Genomic DNA, 24243 nt, shown 5'->3' with positions numbered 1-24243 from the left:
GTGGAAAGATCCAGAAACTGTGGAAGAGCTGGGAATGCCCAGCCTGTGAAACAAGTATTTGGGGAGAGTGTGAACAGGTGTGTGTGTTGGGGGGTGGGGAGAGAGAAAGACAGGAAGCAGGTTGCCACTCATTGGAGCCTTCCAGCCTCAGCTGGGTGTGGGAGCGGGCTCTAAGGGCCTGGTGTGTGAAAGCAGAGGCTGGCGAGTGAGCATCTGTCAGGCACAGGAGAGCCCGGCACCCAAACAGGATGTCGATGGGCAAAGGCCCTGAGGTCCCTGCTGACATACTGTGGCCGCTTCAGTTAGGAGAGTAGTAGCAATCGTAGCTGATGTCTCTGAGCATCAGTTTTCTTATCTACAAAATGGGGTTCATAATGGTCAATATCCATAGGGTTGTTGGAAGGATTGAAGTTAATATCCACGAGCTCTAGGAATAGTGCCTGGCACATGTGAAGCCCTCAATAAGTGTGAGTGTTTATTAAACAGGGCCTAAGACATCTGTGAGAAGGAGAGATGAACTGGGACTCTGGGGTGGAGGTGGTGAAGGCTTCTTTGAAGGAGGAGGATGTGGGGGATGCTCTGTGTCAGACTCTGTAATCATTTGTCAGAGTGGTTCATAACTTGCCTGAGGTCACACAGCTGGTGAGTGGGGTGGCCAGGCTTCAGTGATGGTCCGGGTGGCACCAAAGCCTAGACTCTTTCCCTTCCCATCCCTGGGCCTTAGTAAGATAGGGCCAGCTTTCCCTGGCTCTCATACTCCAGGAGAGACGGTCCTCATTTCAAGGTGAAGCAAAGAGATTATTATTAGCTGTAGGGTAAAAGTCCTCTGGAGGGAGTCTCCAGCTCTGTTCAGCCCTGAAAGTGCTATATAATTAAGAAAATATGGCGGGCGGGAGGGGAGGTGAGCGCTGAAATTTTCAGCAGCCCATTGCCACAGAGCACAGAGCAAGAAGTAGTCATACGAAGAACATTGGAGGCCTGAGGTTCAATGTTAAGGAGAGGGAATGGTGGGGTGAGGGTCGGTTAGGGGGTGAGAGAAAGGAAGATGCACGGAAGATGAGGAGGTGGGAAGGCCATGCAGGTGATGAGGGGATGGAGGGGAGGAATCCAGCTTTGGCAGGATCTGGGCTGCTGGGGTGCTCCAGACTTTGGGCAAGGGTGCCCATCTGGGGCCAGACCCCACAGAGCAGTGGCAAAGGGTGAGTCTTGGTGGGGGTGGGGGTGGGAGGCCAGTTGGCCAGCCTGGGACAGCATGTGCGAGCCAAACGTTCGGCCACAAGCCTGGCTCCTCGCCTTCTCCAGCTCAGCAGCCGGCTTGGCTAAAGGTCAGCTCCCAGGCTGGGGCCAGCATGCTCCCTACTGATCGGCGCCCACAGGCCTGGCCTTGTCAGGACGCCGTTGCGTCCTTAGCAGCTGCTCAGCTCCTGACGGATGCTGCCTTTTGGATATTCAGAGATGAATGGGAAATGGTCCCAGGCTTCAAGGAATTCACAGATGAAGAGGCAGGGAGACAAAGGAGGAGTATGTAGGCAGTACAGTTTGCCCTGGCTCACTTTCTCAAGACAGTTTTTCAAATATTGGACGATGTATGTTGTGTTCTTTATCGTCTGAAATAAAAATTGGGTTCAATCTCTTTAGCCTTTCTTGCGCTTTTATTCAATAAATGCTTATGGAGTGTCTTCTGCTGTCCTCTTCTGGATGCTGTTTGGTTTACAGAGTATAGGAGAGAACTTAACACATCTGATGATGTTTGAGAGGCATGGAATAGAGTAGAACTCTCATCTCCTTTGGTCTAGATTCTATACCTCTATTAATGCAACCCAAAGAGCATGTGCCTTTTGGTGGCAGCCATATCCTCCTGAGAGCAGAATTCTGAATTTTCTGTTTTCTGTTGCCGCTAAATCTTAGACTTTTCCTTGCACGAACTATTATTAATTCACTGTTTTTATTTCATGACTTTTTAACCTTAGTTTAGGACTTGACCTCAAGAGAAATGTTCCCTTACTAATTCTGGTCTGTTTGTAGTGTCCATTTTGTATTTTGGTACAGTTCAACATCTTTCTTTTGCTTTTTTACCTCTGTGTGCTTGGTAAGCCTTGGTTCTAAGTCTTCATCCAAGTTACTGATAAGTATGTTGGACAAGCCAGGGCAGAGGACAGAGCCCTTTGGCAAGTCAGGAAGTTGACATTGATCTATTAATCAACACCCCTTGGCTTGCTGGCTCGGAATCCACTCGGCTTTCTATCTCGTCTCCAAGCATTTCATCACGGCTCCTGCCAACACCTTCCTGAAATCCAGATAACCTGGGTGTGGGGGATTCCCCGACTGTCCAGTCTAGGGACCTTGTAATAATGGGGTTAGGGTGGTGGGTGTGTGTGTGAGGGAGGGCTGTGGGTTCTCTGAAAGGATCCAGGCTGAAGCCGGTGACCATCGCTGGTTTAGGCCTGAGAGGAATCCTGTCCCAGAGGCGATTAACTCCCAGAGTCCTTACAGCTTTAAAATTGGCTTTCTCAGGGGAGACAGGGATTTGTGTGCAGTGAACTGGCACCAGCAATGACTTTCTGCCAAGGACCAATGTCTGCCTAGAAACGTACTCCAGCAATCTTCCGAGGGATCTTCGAGGTTGTCAGATGGGGGGATGGAAGCCAAGAGGGACCAAGAGCGTCCTCTGGTCACCAGGGCATTGGTGGCCGAGGGGGGCTGGACCCCAAGGCCCTGACTTCCAGTCTGAGGTTCTTGGGGCTGGATCCGAGTGCCTTTCCTGGGTGGAAACTGAGGCAGGCTCAGGAGGGAGGGGCTGCCAGCATGTGTCTTGGGGGCAAGCTGTTGGCAGGCCATTTTTCTCATGCTTCTCCTGTTCTTTTGATCCTCTGTCCTCAGACCACAGGCGCAAACCAGAGAGGAGGAAACCAGAATGTGGAAGGCCTGGAGCTTCTCCCTCCCTGGGGCAGTGTGTGGCAAAGGGCCCAAGGCTCTGCCCAGCTCTGTACTCTGAGAGATGCTGGGAATGCATGCAAATGAGATGCAAATAAGGGACAGTGGTGAGGAGGGGGTGCCCCTGCTGCTGCCTCAGTCTGGCCTGAATGTCGAGGATGACAAACAGAAAAGGAAGAGACCTGTGACCTGGGCTGTGGAGCCCAGCATCAGGAAGGAAGGGAGAGGGGCTCTGTGGGGCAGCAGGGTGGGGTGTGGCTTCTGGAGCCAGCTCTGGGGAGGGGGGCACGCGGAAGGGGGAGGGCCAGAGAATGGCCCTGAGATGAAAGTATTCTGGAGAAAGCCCAAGCTCATCTCTAGCTGCAGGGGCCGGGGGGGATGTGGTCAGAAGGGAGAGGGTGCAACTCAATGCACAGACATTGACCAAATGCCTATGGTGTCCCCCACGGCCTGGCTCCCAGCCAGCTGTGTTATGGGCCCAGCAGGATTCTGAGGCCCAAGGCCTCTCCCCTGGGGACCTGGGCATGTGGCCCTCCCTGCCTTCTCTGTGGTAGAGAGGGAGGAAAAGAGTGGGGGCCAAGGGCGCTAGAGGGGAGTAGCTCCAGCATCTCCCTGCCCCCTGTGCTAGGAAGATTGGGAAGCCAATTCCTGCCTGCTGGATGTTGGTCTACTCATAGCCCAGCTCAGAGGAACTTGCCCTTAGCTCCAGAAGGATCTGGGAACCTGGCCCTGCAAGAGTGGGGGATACATGACACATGACACGATGACCTCCAGAGGGAGCGCTGGCACCCAGCATTCCCAGTTGTATTGGGGAGTGAGACAGCCTTGAGTTGCAAGACCTGGATTCAGACTCTGTTTCATCAGCTGCCCTGTGGTCTTGGGTTAACTGCTCTGAGCCCAGCTCTAAGACTGGGATAAGAATGACAGCTTATAGCCATTTCTGAGATTTGAATGGGGGCCTGCACGGAAACACACACGGGAAAGTTTTGGTGCAGGGTAGGTCCTCAAGTATTGATGCAAATGGAATGAAGGATAACATGGGAGCAGCTCTGTGCTGGCCCATGGGGCCACGAGGCCAGGGGGAGTCTGGATTCAACATTCGCTGGCAGTATTTCCCTTGACTTTATCTTTGCCCTTTCTTCTCTGTCTCTGTGTGTCCCTTTGTCCTCCTTTCTGTCACATCCCCTCCTGTTCCATTGAAAGTGCCTAACTCAGCACCTGGCCCCGACATGCACGATTCATTTCGCTGCTCTTCTCAATGGCTACTCTGTGGCTGTGGCCCTGTCCCAGCGCCCCCAGCTTTGTCTCCTTGCTCCTTCTGGTCTCTGTTTCTGACCCCCTCTTTGTCCTGCTCGCTCTCCTCCTGACTTTCCTTGCTCTCTGTTTCTCCTGCTTCTATCTTCCATCAACAAGCATCCATTGACTCCTTGCTAGATGCCAGGCACAGCCCTGCTACTTTCTGGGTTCTGTGTCTCTCTCTGCCTCCTTGCTGCCGGCCTCTCTCCCTCCCACCCCTTCAGCCTCCTGCCCTCCCTTCCCCCAGCTCCACAGTCTCCAACACTGGTATTATTCAGTTTTATGAGAAACCCCCAGGCCTACCCCTGAATGGACCAACCACAACTGGAACCAGATGTGCAGTCCAGCTCGTGGGGATGGGAGGGAGGGAGGGAGGGAGGGAGGGAGGAGGGAAAGGGGCATGGGCTGGCTTAGGAGGTAGGGAGGGGATGGGGGTTGGGAGATGGAAAACCCTGGGAATCCCTTGTCTGCTCTGGCTCAGAGGAGGAGGGCTTTGTGGAGGGGAGGGAATAGGGGCTAAGCAGTCTCCTGTAGAAAGCAGCTCTCACTGTGTGTGTGTGTGTGTGTGTGTGTGTGTGTGTGTGTGTGTGTGACTATGCACGTGCATGTGTGAGAGGCTGAGACTGATACTGGTGAAAGTCCAGGGAGGGACTGGGGGTGGTTGGTCAGCTATGGGATAGCTCTTAGAAGTAAAGGGGAAGGCTACTCAATTTCTTTGGAATCTCCCAGCTCCTTGGAACCCCCTCCCTCCCATCCCATCTATCCTTGACCTTCTGTCTGTGCAGTTTCTAGAGGCTTACTGAATTCATGAAATCATGACTCCTTGCCCTAGGAGGGCTGGGAAAGAGGTGGTATTGGGGTGGAGGATGAGAGTGTCACCTCCAGTGGCTCCTTGCTAGCAACTGAAGCAGGCATCTCTCAGAGCCTCCTGATCTGCTGCAGATGATGCGTGAGGGACATGGTGTAAATGATCCTCAAGTCCTAGCAAGGTCAGTTTTTCTGATGGTCAGTTTTTTATATAGCTTTGAAGATAAAAGTCTGCCAACAGTGATCTTGGTACAGCTTTGTGCAGAATCAAACATTAAAAAGTGTTTGTTTATTCAGTCTGTAGCCAACCATCCATCTATCCATCACTCCACCATTTATTTATTCAGTCTGCATTCACTGAGAATCTATGCGACCACCTTGCACTGGGTACCCAGCATGCGAGGAAAGGGGAAGGAAATGATGAATGAATCTTCGCTCAACTCACTGGGACATAGACAAGTGCACCCAACCAGTGAGTGTCCCGGCATTAATGTATGAGCAAGAGCCCTCAGTGTTCAGAGGAGGGGCCAGTGCCTACTGGAGGGGCAGTTGCAGAAGGACCCAGGGAGGATGTGGCTTTTGAATTGAGGCCTGATGGTGGAGAAGGAAAAGGGGGAATGGTGCCTTGAAAAGGCTTAGAGGTGGGGCTGTGTCACAGAGGGTCCTTCTGCAGTGCTGGGACTGGATCTGGTAGGCAGTGGGGAGCCTGGGATAGTTTGGTGTCAGTCAGGGTGATGGTGGGGTGTGGGTTGGAAGGAGGAGATGGGGAGGATGGCGTGTCTGCCATTCATGACCCAAGACAGGGAGGGGGTTTCCGCTTCTGTGGCAGACTCCCCATCTACCTTTAGGGGAGCCCAGATTGCTGATGTGGAATCTCTCACTTCCCTCCCCTGACCAAGGCTGAACCAAGCCCCTGAGTCGATGTTGGTCTGCAGGGATGTGGGAGTTAGTAGGACAGGCTATTAGGATTCATCTTTGTCCCAGAGTTGGGACGAGGGAGGGCTAGACTCTTTCCTCACACAGTCCACAGTCTCAGAGGCACATTCTGTGGGGCCACGTCTCTCCTATCTCTGTCTCTGGCTGCACCTACACACTCACAGAGGGAGGCCACTGGCAAGGGCTGGTAGGTTTGGAGATACTGGGATTTGGGACTCTGGGAATCCAGACTCTCCACCTGGGAAGGGGAGACATCTTGTTCTGGAGGCAGGGGGTGGGCGCAGTGATGCTTCCATCTCCACCCTGCCCACATTAGGGTCCTGGGAAGGTGCCCTACTCCTACCCCCCCCAATCCTCAAGGCTTCACTGTCACTGAAGCAGGGGGAGCAGCCCTCCAAAGTACTGATCGTTGCCCTGTGACACTGGCCCTAGATGCCCCCAGATCTTTCCTGAGACTGTTTGTCCCTCCTCTGGGTCTTCCCTGTCACTTTCCTGGGGAAGCGTTTGGATGAATTAATAAAATTAGTGAGTGTTAGAACTGGAAGACATCTTGAAGACCTTTGGATCCAAACTCATCATACAGCAGGGGAAACTGAGGCTCAGAAATGCAGGTCACTGGCCCACATGGGGAAGAGAAGGGCCTTTCAGTGTCTGGAGAGCTGAGCGGTGAGGAGCTTGGCTCTGGAATGAGCCTATCCAAGGTCGACTTTCTGCTCAACACCATCCTGTGTGGTCTTGGACAAGTCACCGAAGCACTCCAGGATCACTTTCTTCAGCTAGAATAACAGGGGAGATTGGAAGATTAAGTGAGAGAGAGAATATTCTTTAAGTGTCCGGCATGCAACAGGTGTGTTACAAATAAATGACTTTTCCCTTCTCCTCAAAATAATCCTGTCCACTTATCTTCAAACTTTTCAAATCACGTTTCCCCTGATATTTTTAATTATAAATAAATTTTGTCCATATAGGAAAGTTGAAAGGATTAAATGGTAAACTCCGTAGGTTCTATAATGAATCCTTTGGTATATTTGCGTTATCACATTTCTGTTTATCTCTCCATCCATCGGTCCATGTTATTGTTTGATGCGTTTCAAAGACAGCTGAAGCATGCAATTCATTAACCGGAGTTCCTCTTCCCATCACTTTTGCATATAAAACCACAAATGCCTTCACTCAGCGGGGAGAAAGAAAGCAGAGATGAAGAAAAAAACGGGCTCAGAAGTGAGATTCTGGGTCTTCTGTCACAAAATGAGTTGGGATTGGCATAGAGCAGGGTGCTCTCCAAAAAGTTGGGAGTTGCCAGTTATTCTGATTATTATCATCGTTACTGCCATGTGACCAAACATCCTTCTCCGCCCCGCAGCCCTTTGGCCATTTCTCTGCTGCTCTGTTTCTTCCGTGGGGTCCTGGACCTCTTGTCACCTGTCCTCCCGCTTCTGCCCCCAGGCCCTCTGACGCCTCCCTGCAGGTCCTTGGCTGGCTGCTGAAGGAGGTGGGGGCTGCATTGCGGGGCCCCAGGCGCCCGCCCTGCCGGGAGCTGCCCGGAGTCGGCCGAGCGCTTCAGGGGTTAAAGGCGGCGGCGGCGGGCGGGCTGCTGGCCGGCTCGGGGAAGGAGGCGGTGCGCCGCCGGCCCGCCCGCCGCCGGGGGAGGGAGCCGGGCGAGCGGCGCCCTGGCTCAGTTGCTCCCAGCAGTGGCCCTGGGACCAGCTCCGCTCCTGCTCCCGCTCCCGCCCTGGACACAAGGCTTACTCACGCCCTCCTCCCGGCAGCCAGCTTACCAGCTTCTTGCCAGCCACAGCTGCTGCCCCGTCATTGCCCACTGCCTCTGTCCCAGACAGAGGGGCACCCAGGCACCCACCCACCCGGTGGCTCTTCTGTCAGAAAGGTGAGTGTGGGGTGTGTGTGTGTGTGTGTGTGTGTGTGTGTGTGTGTGTGCTGGCCTGTCCTACTGATGCTGTCAGGACCTCCCATCACATAAATTAGGGGAGGGGGAGGTCAGCCCACCTGGTCACCTGTCCCGGGGCTGGGCCAGCCCCCAGCCCCCAGCCCGACCTGTCAGTCCCCTGCCCTCATTGTCTGGTTCTGGCAGGGTGTCTGGGGTGTGGTTGTCCCCCCCGCCAGAAGAGACCAGTCAGGAGGAGTTTTGTTTGCCGGGGAAGTTGCCGGTGTCAGTGGCTGCTTGAGACTGAGGCCAGCAGGGCGAGAGGGGGCGGTCGGGAGTGTGGGTCTGCGGGGCTCTCCTCCCCTCCCTGCTGTCCATACCAGGGGTGCCTCAGGAGGGGACCAGGAGATGGGCGTGGGAATTTTTCCTCTTCGTTTCTTTCCCAGCCGCCGCTGGAGCTGCTGCCGGGCCCTGTTCTCGGGGCTCCCCTTGCTCCCACCTCTCATCTCCCAGAGGGCTGCCCAAGGCTTCCAGGGAGGGTCTGGTGGGCCCGGAAGGGTTTCCCCGCTGCGCTCACCTCCCCGCAGCTTGGGTCCCTGGGTCCCTGGGCACAGCCTGGCATAAGTGCCCCCTGCTGCCCTCCCCCAGCCAGCAGCTCTCATCCCCTCCTCACCCCTCTGGGCAGAAATGGCTAATCCAGGTGGTTAATGAACAGACACACGCAGCTGCTTTCCACCCCCCTCTCCTTCCTCTCTTCCCACCCCTGTCTCCTCCTCTGACCCTCTGATGCCCTGCCTGCCACCCTTTCCCAAGTGGGGGAGTCTATGCAGCGCTAAACCTCAGTGTCTGGCCCCCACCCCCCAATTCAGGACCAGGGCCAGGACTGCCTGCCCAGATGCTTCTCTTCTGGCCACTGTCTTAGAAGAGGAAACTGGGAGGGGGTGACCAGGAGAAGCCTGCTGTGCCCCCCAGCCGGGCTCCCTGCAGGGCATGGGGTCAGGGGACAGGATGGGTGCTGGGTAGGGGAGGGCAGGACAAGCAGTTGTGGGGTGAGGCTCAGAGGAGGAACTGGAAATCAGGGTTCCAGAATCTTTGGGGACAGGGGTTTTTCTTCTGGAAGCTGCAGAACTTCTTCCATGTGGCAGAATCAAAGCAGGGGGGTCAGGAGGGCGTGGGGGAGCACTCTCTTTCCTTGAGTCTCTGCTGGGCCCCTTCCTGAAGCTGCCTGGGTGGGGTGGGGACCATTGTGGCTCAGACTTGGCCTTAAGTCGCTTCTAACCCTGCCAGCTGGCGGCTCCTCCTGTCTCCCCCACCCTCGCTGTCCCCCAGGACCTCAGAACTGGTTATAGCCGAGCCCCCCATCTGCCCCGACCCCTTTGGCCCAGGGCTGGTGGGGACCTGTGTCTGCATGGGGAGCTGGGTGGGAGAGCTCTCAATAGGACCAGTGCTGGGATCCCCGCTTGGGGAAGGTCTCCCGGAACCCCGAGGTTTGGGAGCCAGGACTTTGATTCAGAGCTGAGAATTATCAGGTGGTGGAGGAGGGGGCGTGGGAATCTCTGCTTCCAGACCCCTGCCTCTCCTTCCCTATCCCTCTCTCAGTACTTCTCATTCTTCACTTCCCACAGAGCCCCAGCCGAGAATCTCCCATGGGGGCCGCAGCCTCCAGAATCGCAAACACCCTGGGGGTTGGTGGCCGGGTGTGGGGGGCTGCTGGGTGGGGTGCAGGGGAGTTCAGGGCCAACCTTGCCGTTGGATGACCATCTTCTCACCTCTGATGGGCTGTAGCAGAAGACCTGGAGTTTGAGAATTCTCAGTGCCCTGTTAGTGCTGAGGTGGGAACAGGAAGCAAAAAGGGAGAATGGATTTTTGCTTGCTGAAGGAAGCTTGGCTCAGGTCTGTTGAAGGGTTTCTTAACAGGCCTGCTGGTCAGCAGGAGAATGGGCTGCCTTGTGAGGTAGTGAGCCTCCCGTCCTGGGGAGAGTTCGGACAGCGGCTTGAAAACAGCTTGGAAGGATTCCTGAGCTGGGATGCGGTTAGGAGAAATGACCCTGGAGGTCTCTTGGGATGCTGAGGTCCTGGGATTCTTGAAGTCAGGAATTCTCGGACACCCGGAATGGGAGAGCAGGAAGGCGGTGGCCTCTGGCCTGGGGCGGGGGCACTGTCTTCTCCTCCCTGCCAGTGTTTGGGGAACAGAGAGCCCGATGCTCTCCCCTCGCACCCATTGCGTACTCTCCTGCCAGGTCTGCCCCAGCTGCTTCCTGCAAGGATTCTGAGTTTCTTCCGATTCTTCCTGTCTTATTCTGAGCCTTGCCCTGCTGGTTAACCCCACAAGGGCCAGCACAGACCTGTGTATGGTATGGAATGGAAGGGATGCCATAGACCTCACCCCCTGCCCCCTGCAGTTAGAGCCCATGCTCCCAGCTAAGGGGGCTAACTGGGGGCCAGTGTGTGAGGATTAGGGATACGGGTGTGCTTTGAGGTTTGGCAGCTTAAACCCCTGCCCAGTTCGTACCCCCTGACCCTGGCCCTCCCCCCACCCCCCCCCCCCCCCACAAGCCCATGAGAAGGGGCCTCCCCAGCCTGCTAGGACATAGTAGACAGAGGAGAAGTGCCAAGGTCTGAGATGCAGAAAATCCCTGCGTTGGCGCTTACCTGAGCCTTAGTTTCCAAATTTGTGAAATAACACAGGGTGGTCAGGGGCAGCTTGCCGTGGTTTGTGTAAGTCGCAGGGGGATTTCACGGGAGGAGTGTGGGGGGAGCAGATCACTTGCTGTGTCCACGTCACCTCTCCAGACCTGTGTCTCTATGGTGTGGGTGTCAGGCTGCCAGAGGAGAGGCATTGTGGGGTTGGAGATACAGGGTTTGGAACCCCAAACCCTGGGAGGCTGGTGCTTTTCATGATGGGAATGTCAAGGTGGGCTTCTGGGAGAGGCTCAGGAACCCACCCGGGCTCCGTCCTTCCCGTCCCAGCCTGCCTCTCCACACAACCCCTGTGACTCCTTTTCTCCTTAGTGGAGAGAGTGAAGGAGTAGGGTCTGAGGTCCCCCTGGCCAACCCTCTGCCTCCAGTCAGTCAGTCCTGGCTTCGTCTGAGGATGAAGTCCTTTCCAAGTGTCTAAGTGTAGTCCCTCGTCTCGAGCCGGGACTAGATGAGGCAGCTTAATTAGGACACTCTTTGCTCTGGTCTGACCGAGACCCAATAGAAGGGCAGGAAGGTGAGATGCTGGGTGTGCCCTTGAGCCTAGAGAAGTCAGGGTTAGAGCTGGGGACAGCAAAGGCTCTCAGCTGCAAGTCATTTGGCTTCTTGGCTTCTTTCTGGGGCCATGAGTCTTACCCCAGAAAGGGAAACTGAGGTCCAGCTGGGGGATGTGTATTGGAGGGGGGCAGAGGAAAGCCCTCCCAGTTACTGGACTCTGAAAAAAGCAAGTGGGTGTGGTGCTGGGGGAGGGGGAGAGAGGTTTTCAGAGACTGGAGGGACTCTTGTCCCCAGTGCTGTATCCCCATGGCCCCGGCTCTTAGCTTTCAAAGCCATTAGGCACACAGAGGCGTGGGCACCAGTGAGCCGGAACGAGAGGAGTGGGGTGGAAGGGTTGCCAGCCTTGCGGGCCATGCCCACCTCCCTGGGTGCCCTACTCCATTATGCAAGGTCACACCTGGCCCTCCTCTTCTTCCTTTTCTCAAATTGCCTGAAGCACTTTCCCAAGAGGGGAGGTGGCAGGAGGTGCAGCTGGGTCCCTTGCCTGCCTCTACCCTGGTTAGTGACCTTGGCCATCTTTCTATTTGTCCACACTTCGGTTTCCCTCTGGGAGATGGTTGGTCTCCACAGAGTTGGAGCTTTGTGGGGTGGGGTGGTAAGGGTGGGCCCCAGGCAGTCCTTGGTGCTGCCTCCTCCGAGGGCTAGTCTGGACTCTGTAATCCCTGCCTTTTTAGGGCTGGAGGCTTGTAGCTCAGGCCTGGGTGTTTCGGGAGGCAGCAGGGACTAGCCAAGGAGGGTGTGGTCCCGGGGAGCCTGCGAGCAACGAGGGGTGACAGCGGTGTCTGAGCAGAGTCCTGTCCTGCTCCCATGGTGAGAGGGAGTCCCAATTAGAGGTCCGGGTTCCCCAGAAACCTTCCTAAGCATTCTCTGGCAGAGAACATGGGACCCCTTAGTTTTCCCCGTCCTTCAAACTTCCCGTGCGCTCGTCTGTCTTCTAGCTGGATTACGAGCTCCTTGAGGCCAGGCCTGTGCCTTTTGCCTCTCTGGCGGTCCTTGCTGGGCCTGGCAGAGTGTTGCTCAGCACTAACTGGCTGCCTGATGAGGGGCAGAGGAGTGATGGTTTTAGATGGGGCCTGGGAGGACTTGCTAGGCCCGGAAACAGGGCTGAGTTTACTCAGAGGTCTAGAGTGAGGCAGGAAAGGTGACTCTGAAGGCCAGACTGCTGGGGCTCAACTGAAGATAACCCTATTTATTGACTGTGTGGCTTTGGCAAGTGACTGAACCTCTCTGAGCCCCAGTTTCCTCATCTGCAATAGGGGATAATAATTGTACCTGTTTCATGCTGTGATTGTGAGTATCAAATGGGTTAGTTTAGTGGAAACACTTTGAGCAGTGTTTGAGCCCGGCACGTAGCAAGGGATCAGCAAATGCGAGTAATTGTTATTATTGGTTCTGGTGGTGGTCCTGGTGTTTCTCTAGGGGCTCAGTTCACTCTTTTCTCTCTCTTGGGGTTGTTCCGTCCCTAAGACGGGAGCATTATGGGATCAGAGGGTGGAGGAGATGGTGGCGTCATTTTCCCTTGAGGGGTCCTAGCATCCGAGCCTAGAGAAGAGATTCCCCCTGACCTCCGTCTCTCTCTCTCTGTGAGTGTGGGGAGGCGGGGAGCTAAGGGGACCTCCCGAGGCCCTGTCTGCCCAGGGGAGCCGATGCAGAGCTGTGTTTATGGAGGACGCTGAGAAAATTGCCATCACTGTAAACAAGATGCATTATTATAAACCAGGCCAAGCTCCCCTCCTTGGATCCTATCCCATCCCTTGATGAGAGTCACTGAATCAGAGACTCCCAGGCCTGGCAAGAATGTGGCTGGCCTGGCCTCCAGGCAGGCTTCTCTTGACCGTGGACCATACCCATGGGGGTGGTGTCTGTATTGTAAAGTGGGATCCCCAAATAACTGCTGCAAGTTGCTGTGTCTTATATCCCCTAGGTCTCTCTGAAGTCTAACCTCCATCCCTCTTGCTGCAGCTGTAGTTCAGTCCCTTGCTGGCGGGAGGTGGGGGAGAACCAGGCCCAGCCCTTCCTGCATGCCACATAGCTGGGGGCTTTGAACCTGTGGTAGGGGCGGGTCCTGGCCACACTGCCTCTTCCTCCCAGGGCTCTCGCCTCTTTGGGGTCCTCCACCTTCTGGTTCCTCATTAGCAGGGGTCAGCCCTAAAGGCCTGCCAAGCCGCACTCTCCACCTAGCCCGGGTTCCCACCCAGGGAGGCTGGGGGTGCTCCAGGTCAGGGGTGTGAGCTCTATTTCCGGACCCCTGGCCCGCCCAGTTGCAGCTGCAAAAGGCATTAAGCTTTTTTTTGGAGAAAGAATGGGCTTGGGTTGATGATGATGACAGCTGGGGAGGGTTCCTGAGCTCAACCCGGCCCTATCTCGCTTCCCCTCCTCAGCCCTTGCTCACCTCTGCTCCATTTCTAGGCCGTTGCTCCTCTGGAGGAGGGGCTTGCCTTTGGCTCTTGACCTTGACCAGATCTGAGCAATCAACTGGTCTACAACAGCCCTTTATGGGGAGCAGTCTGTGGGTAAGGTCCTGGGTTTGGGGCTTGGTTGGGGGTCAAGGGGTGGGCAGAGGGTTCAAGGGAAGTGTAAGACAGGCCCAGGGCATGGGGAGAGCAGTGCTCTTGCTCTGTCCCTGGACTCTGGAAGTGTCCCTTCCCTTGCTGGGCCTGGTATCCTCACCTGTCAGATGAAGGGCTAGGGAGGTGCAGGGCTGGAAGCGTCCGGGAGTCCATCCCAGGCTGCAGACTTCACCTTGGATTGACCTTGCTTCCCTTCTGCCCCGCCCCCACCTCTGGCAATCGCAGGCAGGAAGTCCTGCTGATTAGGGCCCTAATCACTGGCTGAGACTCCCAGAAACAGCAGAGCTGGTTGAGCAGAGAGGGGTAGGCGGACAAGCACAGGGAGAAGCCCTCACCGAGGGATATGAGCTGGGTGTTCAACTGTCATGGGGGGCACTTGATGCCTGCTTGAGGCTGGGGGTCAGCTTCTGGGGTGGGGGCAGTGCCCAGGCATCCACCGTGGAGGCTGTGTGGCCGTGGCTGAATCTGGCCAGGCACACGAGGCCCCTGATTATTCACTTAAAAGCTGTTATTGGGCACTGACCCTATGCCAGGCAAGGTGCCAGTGGTATGGGGCTGGAAAGGCCAGGGAGACAGGGTCTAGTAGGAGACAAAGGGGAGTAGATGGACAGTTTCTGCCAAATGCAGAGGGCGTATCAAGCAGGAAGCGGTGTGTATGACCTGGTGGAGTGGAGAGGGCTTTGGAGAAGAGGTGCCATTTGAAATGTTTTTTAAAAGAAAAATTTTAAATGTTTTTATTGATTTTTGAGAGAGAGACAGAGAGAGAGAGCACAAGCAGGGGAGGGGCGGAGAGAGAGGGAGACACAGAATCCGAAGCAGGCTCCAGGCTCCGAGCTGTCAGCACAGAGCCCGGCGTGGGGTTTGAACCAATGAACAGTGAGATCATGACCTGGGCTGAAGTCAGATGCTTAACCGACTGAGCCTCCCAGGCACCCCGAGATGGGTTTTGAAGGTTGAGAAGAAGGAGTTGTGCAGGAAGCAGAAGGGACGAAGACTTCTTCAGGCACAGGGGAAAGGCACGCACGAAGGCACAGTAGCACACGTGTAATGGATAAAATAGTGGCTCCAGTCCTGTGTTAGAGTCAGACACACGGGGCTGTCCCTCCTGGCTCTGCTGCTTATTAGCTGGGTGACCTTGGGTCGAACCTCAGTATCTACATCTATAAAATGGGGTTACTATTCCAACCTCATAGAATCATAGTAGGGATAAAATGAGATCATGTCTATGAAGCAGTCAGCTCAGTGCCTGGCACAGGATAAGCCCTCAGTGAGTGTTGTGTGTAGGAAAGCCTGGCTTTGGGGAGAGCTTGTAGGTGTTGCTTGGGGTCCGGCCACGGGGGACTTTCTGAGCCAGGTTAACAAGGGAGCAGCCGAGGGCTTTCATGTGGGAGAAATGTGATGAGACTGTTATTTAGGAAGGTGATTTGGGCACCTGGCCGGGGAGATCTGGGGACAGGCCATAAGCCAAGGCCCTTGGACTCCTTTGTTCAACTTTCTCAACCCCAAGCTGGGAAGTCCTCTCCTGAATCACTTCGTCTCTCTGGGCTCCCTTCCCACGTGTTGCCCTCCTCTCCTGAATCAGGAGGCCGAGGAGGCACTGAAACCTTCCTGGGAGATCTTTCAGGCCAGAAGAGAGCCCTCCTGGGCGAGGCTTCACACACAAGACCGGCACGGACGGATCGTAGCGGGTAGGGGTGAGGATGGACCGCAGGCAGCTCGCGTTTCTGAGGAATCCAGAGGCTCCTTTTGGGGGCATCCTTCACCATCTACCTGGCACACAGTAGGCCCTCACTATTTGTCGAATGAATGAACAAACAGGAGTGTCCCCGAGTCAGGTGGAGGAGCCTGCCCGCTTGGAGGCGGAGGCTTCCCCGCCTGACTGTAAGCGGCCTGGTAAGTGTCTGGACAGGGGCTGCCCGTCCAGAGGCACGAGGACCGTTGAGCGTCGCCAAGGCCAGTGTGACCGCAGGAGTTCAGTGGCTGTGTGTGGATGAGGAAGCAGGGATTTCAGGAGCTTTAACTTGGAGCCAGGTCCTATCATGAGGCAATGTGGCAATGTGGGGGCGGGGAGGGGGTCAAGGTCAGATGCTGCAGCCACACCGTCTGAGTTTCAGTCTTGACCCCATCTCTTGCAGGCTGTGTGACTGTGGTCGGTGCTTTAATTTACTCTTCTGTCAAAAGTGGGAAATAAATAGAAGCATGTCCAGCGTGTAGGCCATGTTATGTGACCCTTGATTATCATTACTGTTATCATTATTATTTGTGTTGGTGTAGAGGGAGAGAGGCAGGCAGGGGCTTCTCGGCAGGCGTAAGTGCCCAGAGTGGGTGGAGAGCACAAGAGACAGACGAGGCTTCCCAGTGCCTCGTGAGCTTCGAAGGCTCTTCAGTGCCTTGTGAGCTGCCTCGGACATCACACATGGGGCTGTGTCTGATGTGGCCAGCTGGGCTGAGCTGGGCGTGGGAGCGGAGGCCGCGTCCAGCCTGGATTCCAGGCTGGAGCCCTGGGAGAGCAGGGGGAGCTGGGGCGAGGGCCAGGGGGAGGAGAGGTGAGCAGAGAGGAGGCCAGGACTCTCCCAAGTCCCCAGCTGGGACCCTAGGAATTCCTCCCATCGTCTGCTGCCAGAGGGCCTGGCCTCTTAGCTGCATGGCCTCCGGAAGGCCTGTGGTCTTTCTCCCCGTCTGCTGGGCAGACTGTTCCTCGTGCCCCTTCACCGTTAGGCGGTGATTGCTCCCCACCAACCACTGTTTGGGGCACCCCCTTCCTTCCTTCTCTCCTCATCTTGGCTTCAGCTCTCCCAGTTCCAGTGCTTTTCCGGATGAGCAGCTGCTTTGCAGTGGGCAGGGGTGAGGGTGGGCTTTCAGGGCCTGGCCCAGGACTTGCGGTGCAGTGGAGGGACTGGTGGTGGGTGTGGGGGGTCAGGTGGCCTGTTTCCCGTCCCTTTTTGGCACCGTGTGACCTTGGGCAAATCACGTCCCCTCTCTGGCTTGTTTCCTCGTTTATAAGGTGACAGATTGGCCTTAGGAGAGTTCTCTAACCAGTGCTGAAATCCTGCAAGTCTGTGGATCTTTCTGAGCAGAGAGGCTCTTTCTCTTGGGGCTGCTAGAGGAGCCATCCAGCATGGGAGTGGGTGTCCTGGAAGGTCTTCAGGCATCTGCTGGGAAACCAGCTGAGATGCTGGGAAGGTCCCTTCCAGCCCTGGGATTGGAAGGTTCTTTGCCCAGTTGACCACTCTTCCAGGCAGCTCTGTTTCTTGGAACAGAGTGGAGGGTAACAGCTGTCAGGGTTGAGTGGACCAGAGTCTCCAGGGCTCTGTCCCAGTGACTCAGGTGGAGATGCACTGGCAGGATTGGAGCTAGTGAAGCGGGGGAGGGAACCAGCCAGATCTGCTGGCTCCCCTCGGCCACTCTAAGAGAACAGAGTGGGAGTAAGTGATGCGCTGGGGGGGCAGGGTGCAGAGAAGAGTGAGTAACAGTTGTGAGTGAGTAATGGCCCCGTGTCTCTGCTGGGCAGGTGGCTCCTAGTCTGCAGGGCTGTCTGGGGCTCCGGAAATGCTCCCGGGAGGCCCAGCCACTGAGTCACTTAGGAGCTGGGGGTCTAAGGTGGCATGCCCCCCGCCCCCCTCCCAGTCCCTTTGCTTCTTTCTCTGTGCTCCTCTGCATCAGCCACTCCTTCCAGCTCTGCCACCACACCCTCTAGGCCCCATAGTTGTCCTGTCTTGTCTTCGAAGCACCCAGGTGACTTGGGTTGCCTATAGGAGTATAGATTTTGCAGTCTGGCTATCCTGGGTTCAACTGCTCATAGCTGCGTGACCTTGGGCAACTTACTTTTCTCACTGAGCTTCTGTGGCCTCATATGGGAAAAGGAAGATGTGTCTATTGTACGCACTGTTGAAAGAATTAAATGTGGCATCATGTCTGCAGTACCCCGTGCATTCTATGTATTCAGATACTGGGGCTGTCAGTCAAGGCCCCAAGCTCTGTTTTGCTCCTCCTCGCCACCTCCACCCCTAAAATTCCAGCTCCCATGCCTTTATTCCATGATTTTTAGGATGTTTATTCTCCTATCAGATCTGCCCCATGGTTTGTACACTCGCCCTCCTGTTTCTGACCCTTCCTACCCAGCTTCCATCAGTGTGCCTTGCCCCTCACCTGCTCTTCCAGAAGGACGGGCAGGAAGCAGGTAGGGGGGAGAGTCCAGGGGGCATCTGCTGCTGGTCCTGCCTCAGTGGATGGGCTGGCTCCTGCGGGCACTTTGAAACAACAACAACCTCTGAGATCTGGGTGAGTGTTCAGACTTGAACCCTCCCCACCCCACCTCTGCTGGTTATGCTCTCCCCTCCTGCCGTCTGCCCACATGGGTCATTCTGCCCCTGGCTTCCTCAGATCAGCTGTGCTCCGGGACCCGGTCCCCTGCCTGTGGGTGTGCTGGTGGGGCTGCTGTGTTCCTGTTGGTGCAGCTCTGCTCCGGGTGGGGCCGGGAGCGCTAGGGAGTGACTTTGCATCTGGACCTGGCAGTGGGCCGCAGGACTGTGTGTGCAGTGTGTGTGTGTGCCTTAGGGCGTGTGAACCGTGTGTACGTACATCAGCAGTGTCTCTGGGCCACCGGGTCTGTGGCCCATGTGAGCCCCCTCTCCTGCCTGTTTAAAACCTGCCTGCGTTTTCTGAACCCAGTAGAGAGAGGCAGGCCTTCCGCTGCCCCTCCCTGCAGCGCCCCTTCCCCCGGACCTGGTTTCAAATGTGTGCATCTCCGAGGTTCTCCTGGAGAACAAGGAAGCAGGGGGGTGGATATGCGTCAGATGGAGCCAAACAATGCCCGTGACAGCCAGGCCTCCGCCGGCCTCCAGTGCTGGCTTCACTTCAAGTCTCCGCTGCCTGCCTGCTAATTGGGAGTGAGAGGGGGCTTCCTGCGCTTCGGCCACAGATGGATTTAAAGGAGCAACATGAGGCTGGGCTGCCTGACCCTTGGGATTCCTGCTTCCGGGGCTCCTGGTGCCGTTCATCAGAGCAGATGGGGTTCCAGCACACCAGCCCTTGACAGGTGCCAACTGTGCGGAATCAACACACGAACTCCTCCTGTCGCTGCCTTCTGGGGCCTAGGAGTTTCCTAAATGAGTGCATTTTCAGATACCTGAAGCCTAGTCGGAGTTGAAATCTCAGGGGAAAAAGGTGGATTATTATTATTATTATTACTTTTTTTGGATGGGAATCTTGCATTATATTCTACTGTCCCGATCTCTGACTTAACGGTGGATGGGCGGGACCTTGTAAGTCAACAACCTCATCTCATCTGTTGTTGTTCCTCAGTTTCTTCTTTCGAGAGGGCATGAGAGCAGAACCTACCTCACGGGGTTGAAGTGACGATTCGAAGAAGTCTTGATACATGCAGTGCTCAGAATGGGGCACCGTGCAGTTTACTGCTCTGTAAATGAAGACATTGAGGGGCAGACGGGAGCAATAATACAATAGCAACTGACTCGGTGGAAGGGGACTATGTTTACCCAGCGGGTGCTGTGTTCCAGGAATCTTTAATCGTGTCCACACAGTCAGCTTTATTGAGTTGCACCCTGCAAAGTGGGTCTCCTAACTCCCATCTTACAGATGCAGGGGGCTTCAGGAAGTGGTGGTCTGGGACAAAGTGCCATCGGGAGCACGCCTCACTCCGAGTTCAGTGCTTTTTCTGTCCCACTTCTTGCCCTTTGGTTGGAAACCACATGGCCTCCCGATGTGTTGAGGAATTTGGAAATAAGGATCCGCAAACAGAAGGTGTTATGTATGATCTTTGAGATCTGAATCTGCCCCCAGCTACCCATGTCTTGGCTAGATTCAGAGCAGTCTGGAGTCCGGTGATGAGGCAGAATGACCTTTAGGTGTCTAGGGAACGTAAAAGCCACAGATGAGCCTTGAGGATGTAGAAGTTTCTCCGTGGTAATATGCGGTTGGGTTTCTTTTCACCTTGTTCTTTCTTTTGGTGTCCCTGAATCTTTCAAAAAGGAAGTACTTTTAGGTTACAACAAAAATTTTCTTCAAATTTGAGATGGTTTTCTTTTTTCTTTTTTTTTTTTTTTTTTACGTTTTGGTGTTTCTGAAATTGGCATGTGCCTCGCAATTGAAGTGTACGTGTTGGGTACATTTTTCCCCCTCAAAAGCTGGTACCCAATTCATGGTGCCCCAGACAAGCAACAGCATCTTGGATATTAGGAAACAGGGGAAGGGAGGGGGTAAACACCTGTACTTTGCAAGGCACCATGCAGGTGTGGAAGGGAGAGAGGCCAGGAGGCCCCCGTCATGGCCCACGAGCAGATGCTGTGCTGGTTTCAGAAGGCCAGGGGAGCCTCTGGTGTTTGTGTGGGCTCGAGTGTGGCTTCTGGCCCCAGAATTCTCAGCGCGTGGCCTGGCCGAGGCCAGCCTTTCCCCCACTACCCTCCCCTCAGCCTCCTTTGCCATGTCCGAGGGCTGCTGGTGTGCTTCTCAGCAGTCCCCGAGCCCTTTGACTTCTTGGGTTTCCCCCTTGCTCTTAGATATTTTTCCCATGCGTCCTTCCTGCCTTACTGTTCTGGCACAGTTTAGGGTCAAAGGCTTTTGTCCCTTAAAGTTCTCATCTGGGGACAGAAACCCTCAGTGGGGAGTGAGGGGGGTTGGGTGGGCGGTCTCCCTCTGGGCGTAATTTCTGGAAAAACAGATGGGTTTGAATCCCAGTGAGATAATAGGCCTCTTCATACCTTCATTATAGCAGTTACTGGGCTCTTTTATAATTCTCTGTTCACATGTGTGCCTCCTCCAGTGGGCCCCAAGGTCCCCTCCTGGGCCAGGCCATTCTTATTCATGTCTGTCTCCCTCAGCTGGGAAGCTGGCACTGAGGGGCCCTCCTCAGTATTGTTGAGTGAATGCGTGGTCTTGCTTCCCATGCCGGTCACCCCCCTGCCCTCCTGCCCCCCATTCCACTGAAACCTTCACCACAGACCACAGCCCTTCCTTGACCAGATTCTTCTAGGAACTTCCTAGAAGCTGCTCTCTGTGCTATAGGCCATGTCACCCCACCCCCTGCTTCAGAACACATGGCCCCTCTCCAGGAGGGGAAGAAGGGCTGGGGTTTTCCCTGGTCTTTGAATCTCAGGAGAAGGCAGCTCTGAAGTCTACATTTCACACTGCCTGTTGACACTTTCACTTGTACAGTAGAGGCCCTGCTTCCTCCGAGTCCTCCAGGCTGGGCCCCTCAGTGGTATCTGGCTTCTCCATCTTCTAATGTCTCCTTGAAGCTCTCTTGGTAGCCTCTCGCTCTGCTTCCGGCCCTGGCTCAGCGCCAGACTCCCTTCGATGGCAGCTGCCTATTTTAGGCTGGACATTTGGCCTCCAGCCCTGCCCCTCACCTGTGCCCTCTCTCACTGGCTCTGGAGGCACTGGGCTACTCCAGAGCCCTGGACATTTGCCTCAGTCCCACCCGCCAGGCCTTGCACAGTGTGCCCTCTTTGACCTGCTTCCTCCATTTTGCCGTGTGCTCCCTGGGCCCAGCCGACCGGTCTCTCTTCTCTGTTTTCCCACCTCTGCCGTCTCCCCTGCTCCCTCCACCTCAGAGGCCGTGCCCGCCATGAAGCTCTTGCTGTGGCCCTGACTGGGCAAGGTGGTGTGGTGCTGGGCAGAGCGGAGGCTTGGGACCTTGGGTGAAGTGTATGACCTCTTGGAGCCTCATCTGGGAAATGGACTGATAACACCTAGTACCTCAGAGTGTATTAGATGGAACAGAATTAGACCTGAAAGGGGGTTTCTTTGGCTGGAACAAGGGCATTGAGGCAAGGAGGTGGGGAATGGAGACTGAAAGAAAGACCCAGCCAGGTCCCTGAGGACTATGAGGACCATATTAGGGCATTTGGACTCTATCCCATGGACCCGGGAAGGACTTCAGGCAGGAGAGTGACAGGGCTGGATGTGCATTTTCGAAATAGTTCCCTGGCTGCTGAGTGGGGAATAGGTTAGAGGGGCAAGACCGAAGGCAGAGACCTGAGTTAGGAGGCTCTCACAGTAATCTCTGTGGTTAAGGGGACTGGAGGGTAGGGTGGCTTGGAGAGATATTTGGGCAGACGAATTATCCAGGCTTGGTGGGAGGGAAGGGAAGGAGGAGTCAAGGCGGGCACTCAGGTTTCTGGCTTAACAACCTTGGGTGGCTAGGGGTGGGGGAATAGAGTGGTTGTCAATGCTGAGCAAGGGAGCAGTGGGGCGGAGGCAGGGTGGGGGTAAGGCTGTGAGTCCAGTATGCTGACCAGTGTCAAGCCCTGGGCCGGCCCAGCTGTGCCTTCTTAGCCCTGCCGGTAAATTCCTGTGGCCTCGTGCCCCACCCTGTCTTGTGGCTATTGCTCAGCCCCTCTTGGACCCTTTGCTTACTCTCTAGTGCTCCCAAGGGCCTGGCACATAGTAGGTGCTCAGTAAAGGTTTGCTGACCTCAACTTTTCCGATTCTCCTGGTCACTGGGGTTTCAGCATAGGAAGGCTGGCCTGGTTGCAACCTCAGCCCTCCTGGACTCCCTAATTGTGGGTGTGGGTAAGTGGGGCGCTGGAGCCGGGGTCCCAGCTGGGGTTCAAGGGGAGGCAAATCTTCTGAGAAAATGCTCTGCAGCCAGCCGGGCTTCCAGCATGGGCTGATCCGGTACTATCTTATGCCATCTTCCAGAAGGGCTCTGCAGGGGACCAGCTTCAGTAAGCGGGGAGACTGCTGGCTGCACAGCATATGCTCTGCTAGGTCCACTGCAACCCTTTCCTGTGGCTAGAACCTTCTGGCGGGGCACAAGAAGGGCACACCCAGCTCTCCCCCTTGTGTAGTTGGACTTCCCAGGTCAGGCTGCCGCGTGTGGGTGTGGCTAAGAGGTCAGGGAGGTGTTTGCCTGTAGAGAAACTTCCCTGACTGGAGAGCCCTTTCTTGAGTGTGTTGCCAGACCTAGAGGCTGGCAGTGGGCTGGGAGGCCAGTGAGTGGGGCCTGAGGAGAAGGTTCCCAGACAAGAGGGTGGACCCAGGAGAAGGGCAGCTGCTGGAGCTTGGGGAGCAGGTTGATTGGGTCAGTGGTTCAAGAGGTGTATGACTCAGGAGGATTTTGGGGGGAGGACTGGGGGCAGGAGTCCCAGGGGCAATGCCCGGAGTCGGCCCTCTGGGACTCTCTTCTATTTCTTGTCTGAGTTGGAGCCTGTGCTGGGTTTGGGGAAAGGGCTGGTCCCCTGGCTCTGGAGGGGACTCTCGGCTGGGACATTCCCTACCCCCCTCAGCTCGAGGTGTCCCTGGGAACAGGCCCCTTCTTGCCTCCAGGAACTGGATGCACTTCCTTTCCTGATCCTGAGCATAACTCTATATAAGGGAAGGAAATAGCCGAGTAGGCCGGGAGCAAGCTCTGGTGAGGACAGGTGGCCTGGAGGAGGGGGTGCGGGCCTGGGAGGAAATGGAGCCAGGGCAGTGGCCATCTTTCCCCCAGGAACCCCCTGCCCAGGGCCTGGGGCTCAGAACGGGAGGCCAGTGTCTTGAGCCACTGAGCCATCCTGGCCTTGTTCTTGCTGCCCCCCTCACCACGGCTGTGGCGTTCTGTAGCTGCCTGACTGTTATGCACCCTCAGGTACTGAGGGGTGCACATTTGCCTCCTACGGGGCTTCCGAGCCATCCCTTGGTCCGCTTGGCTGGGCTCATAGGGGCTGGCTGTGGTCTTTTTGCTGGAGCCCAGTGGACTCGTAATGTGAAGTCTCAGGTGCTGGGCTGTCCACGGCCAAGGGGTCCTCGGGCTCTTTCTTCAGTCACTTGGCATGTGGGCTCGATCCTCTGGGGCCAGGGTCTGCATTATTCTTGACCTCTGCCGTGTCGCCCCCGTGACCAGGGCTCAGGTAGCAGCATGCTGGCCACAGGCTCCCTGAGCGGGGCCCAAAGGGTGAACAGCGGCTCCCGTGGGGAGGGTCCACTTGCTTTGTGCAGGGCAGGAAGGGAAGAAGTTGGGGGCAGTGGTATCCTTCTGTGCTGTGGCTGAGGGAAGAGCAGTAGAGGCTGGAGGTGGGGGTCTATCCAAGTGTGTGTTTTGTTAGGGTAGGGATGGGGGCCTCTTGGTTTTAGGGTGCCCAATGGCCCCTTGTCTCTGGGCTTTGGAGCTCCTCCCCCTCTCCCCCCATTATTAGTAGTATTGCTATTTGCATTATCTTCTGCCTGCCTTAAGTTTCACCATTTACTTCCCCCTGCCTCCTCTCCTACTCAGGCATCTTCAATGGCTCTCCAGTGCCAGCATCTGAAAGTCTTAACTGCTTTGCTGGGCAGAGTTGCCCGTAGGAAGTTCCTGCCTGGAAAGAGTTTGCAGCCAGTCCTCCTTCCCTTGGTCTCCTTCAACGTGTCCTTTAGTGTCCCTCCTCCTTCCTTCCCCCACCCGTGTCCCGGCCAAAGGAGACTTCTAGTGGTTCTTCCTGCTGTGCCTTATTCATGTGATCATTGCCACCTGAAACGCCCTCTCCTCATCTCCACCTGTTAAAACCCTATCCACATAGTGAGCTCCAGGCCCTGAACGAGACACCAGGGTTGCCCACCCTGGGGGGTCTTAGAACACTAGTGGGT

General features: G+C 55.7%; 1 protein-coding gene and 1 long non-coding RNA gene across 9 annotated transcripts in view; one reads left to right on the top strand and one right to left on the bottom strand.

The window, feature by feature from the left end:
- The window catches only part of TNS1 (tensin 1), a 201281-nt gene that overhangs the window by 58643 nt on the left and 118395 nt on the right, over positions 1-24243 (top strand). Inside the window, exon 1 of one of the 8 annotated variants that reach the window (XM_023259675.2) lies at positions 7407-7858. The exons of the other annotated variants lie outside the window; for them this stretch is intronic. The gene's annotated coding sequence lies outside the window, so the exon portion shown is untranslated. Of the gene's footprint in view, positions 1-7406; positions 7859-24243 lie in introns of those variants that run through there. 8 annotated transcript variants of the gene reach the window in all.
- On the bottom strand, positions 5298-10108 carry LOC109502867. The gene is made up of 2 exons (XR_002161755.2): positions 8236-10108; positions 5298-6749 (listed from the first exon to the last, which is right to left on the bottom strand). It is a non-coding gene; the product is annotated as an uncharacterized LOC109502867 (long non-coding RNA).

Source organism: Felis catus, chromosome C1 (assembly GCF_018350175.1).
Source record: "Felis catus isolate Fca126 chromosome C1, F.catus_Fca126_mat1.0, whole genome shotgun sequence".
Taxonomy (NCBI): domain Eukaryota; kingdom Metazoa; phylum Chordata; class Mammalia; order Carnivora; family Felidae; genus Felis; species Felis catus.
This window is presented reverse-complemented; position numbering and strand designations above follow the sequence as displayed.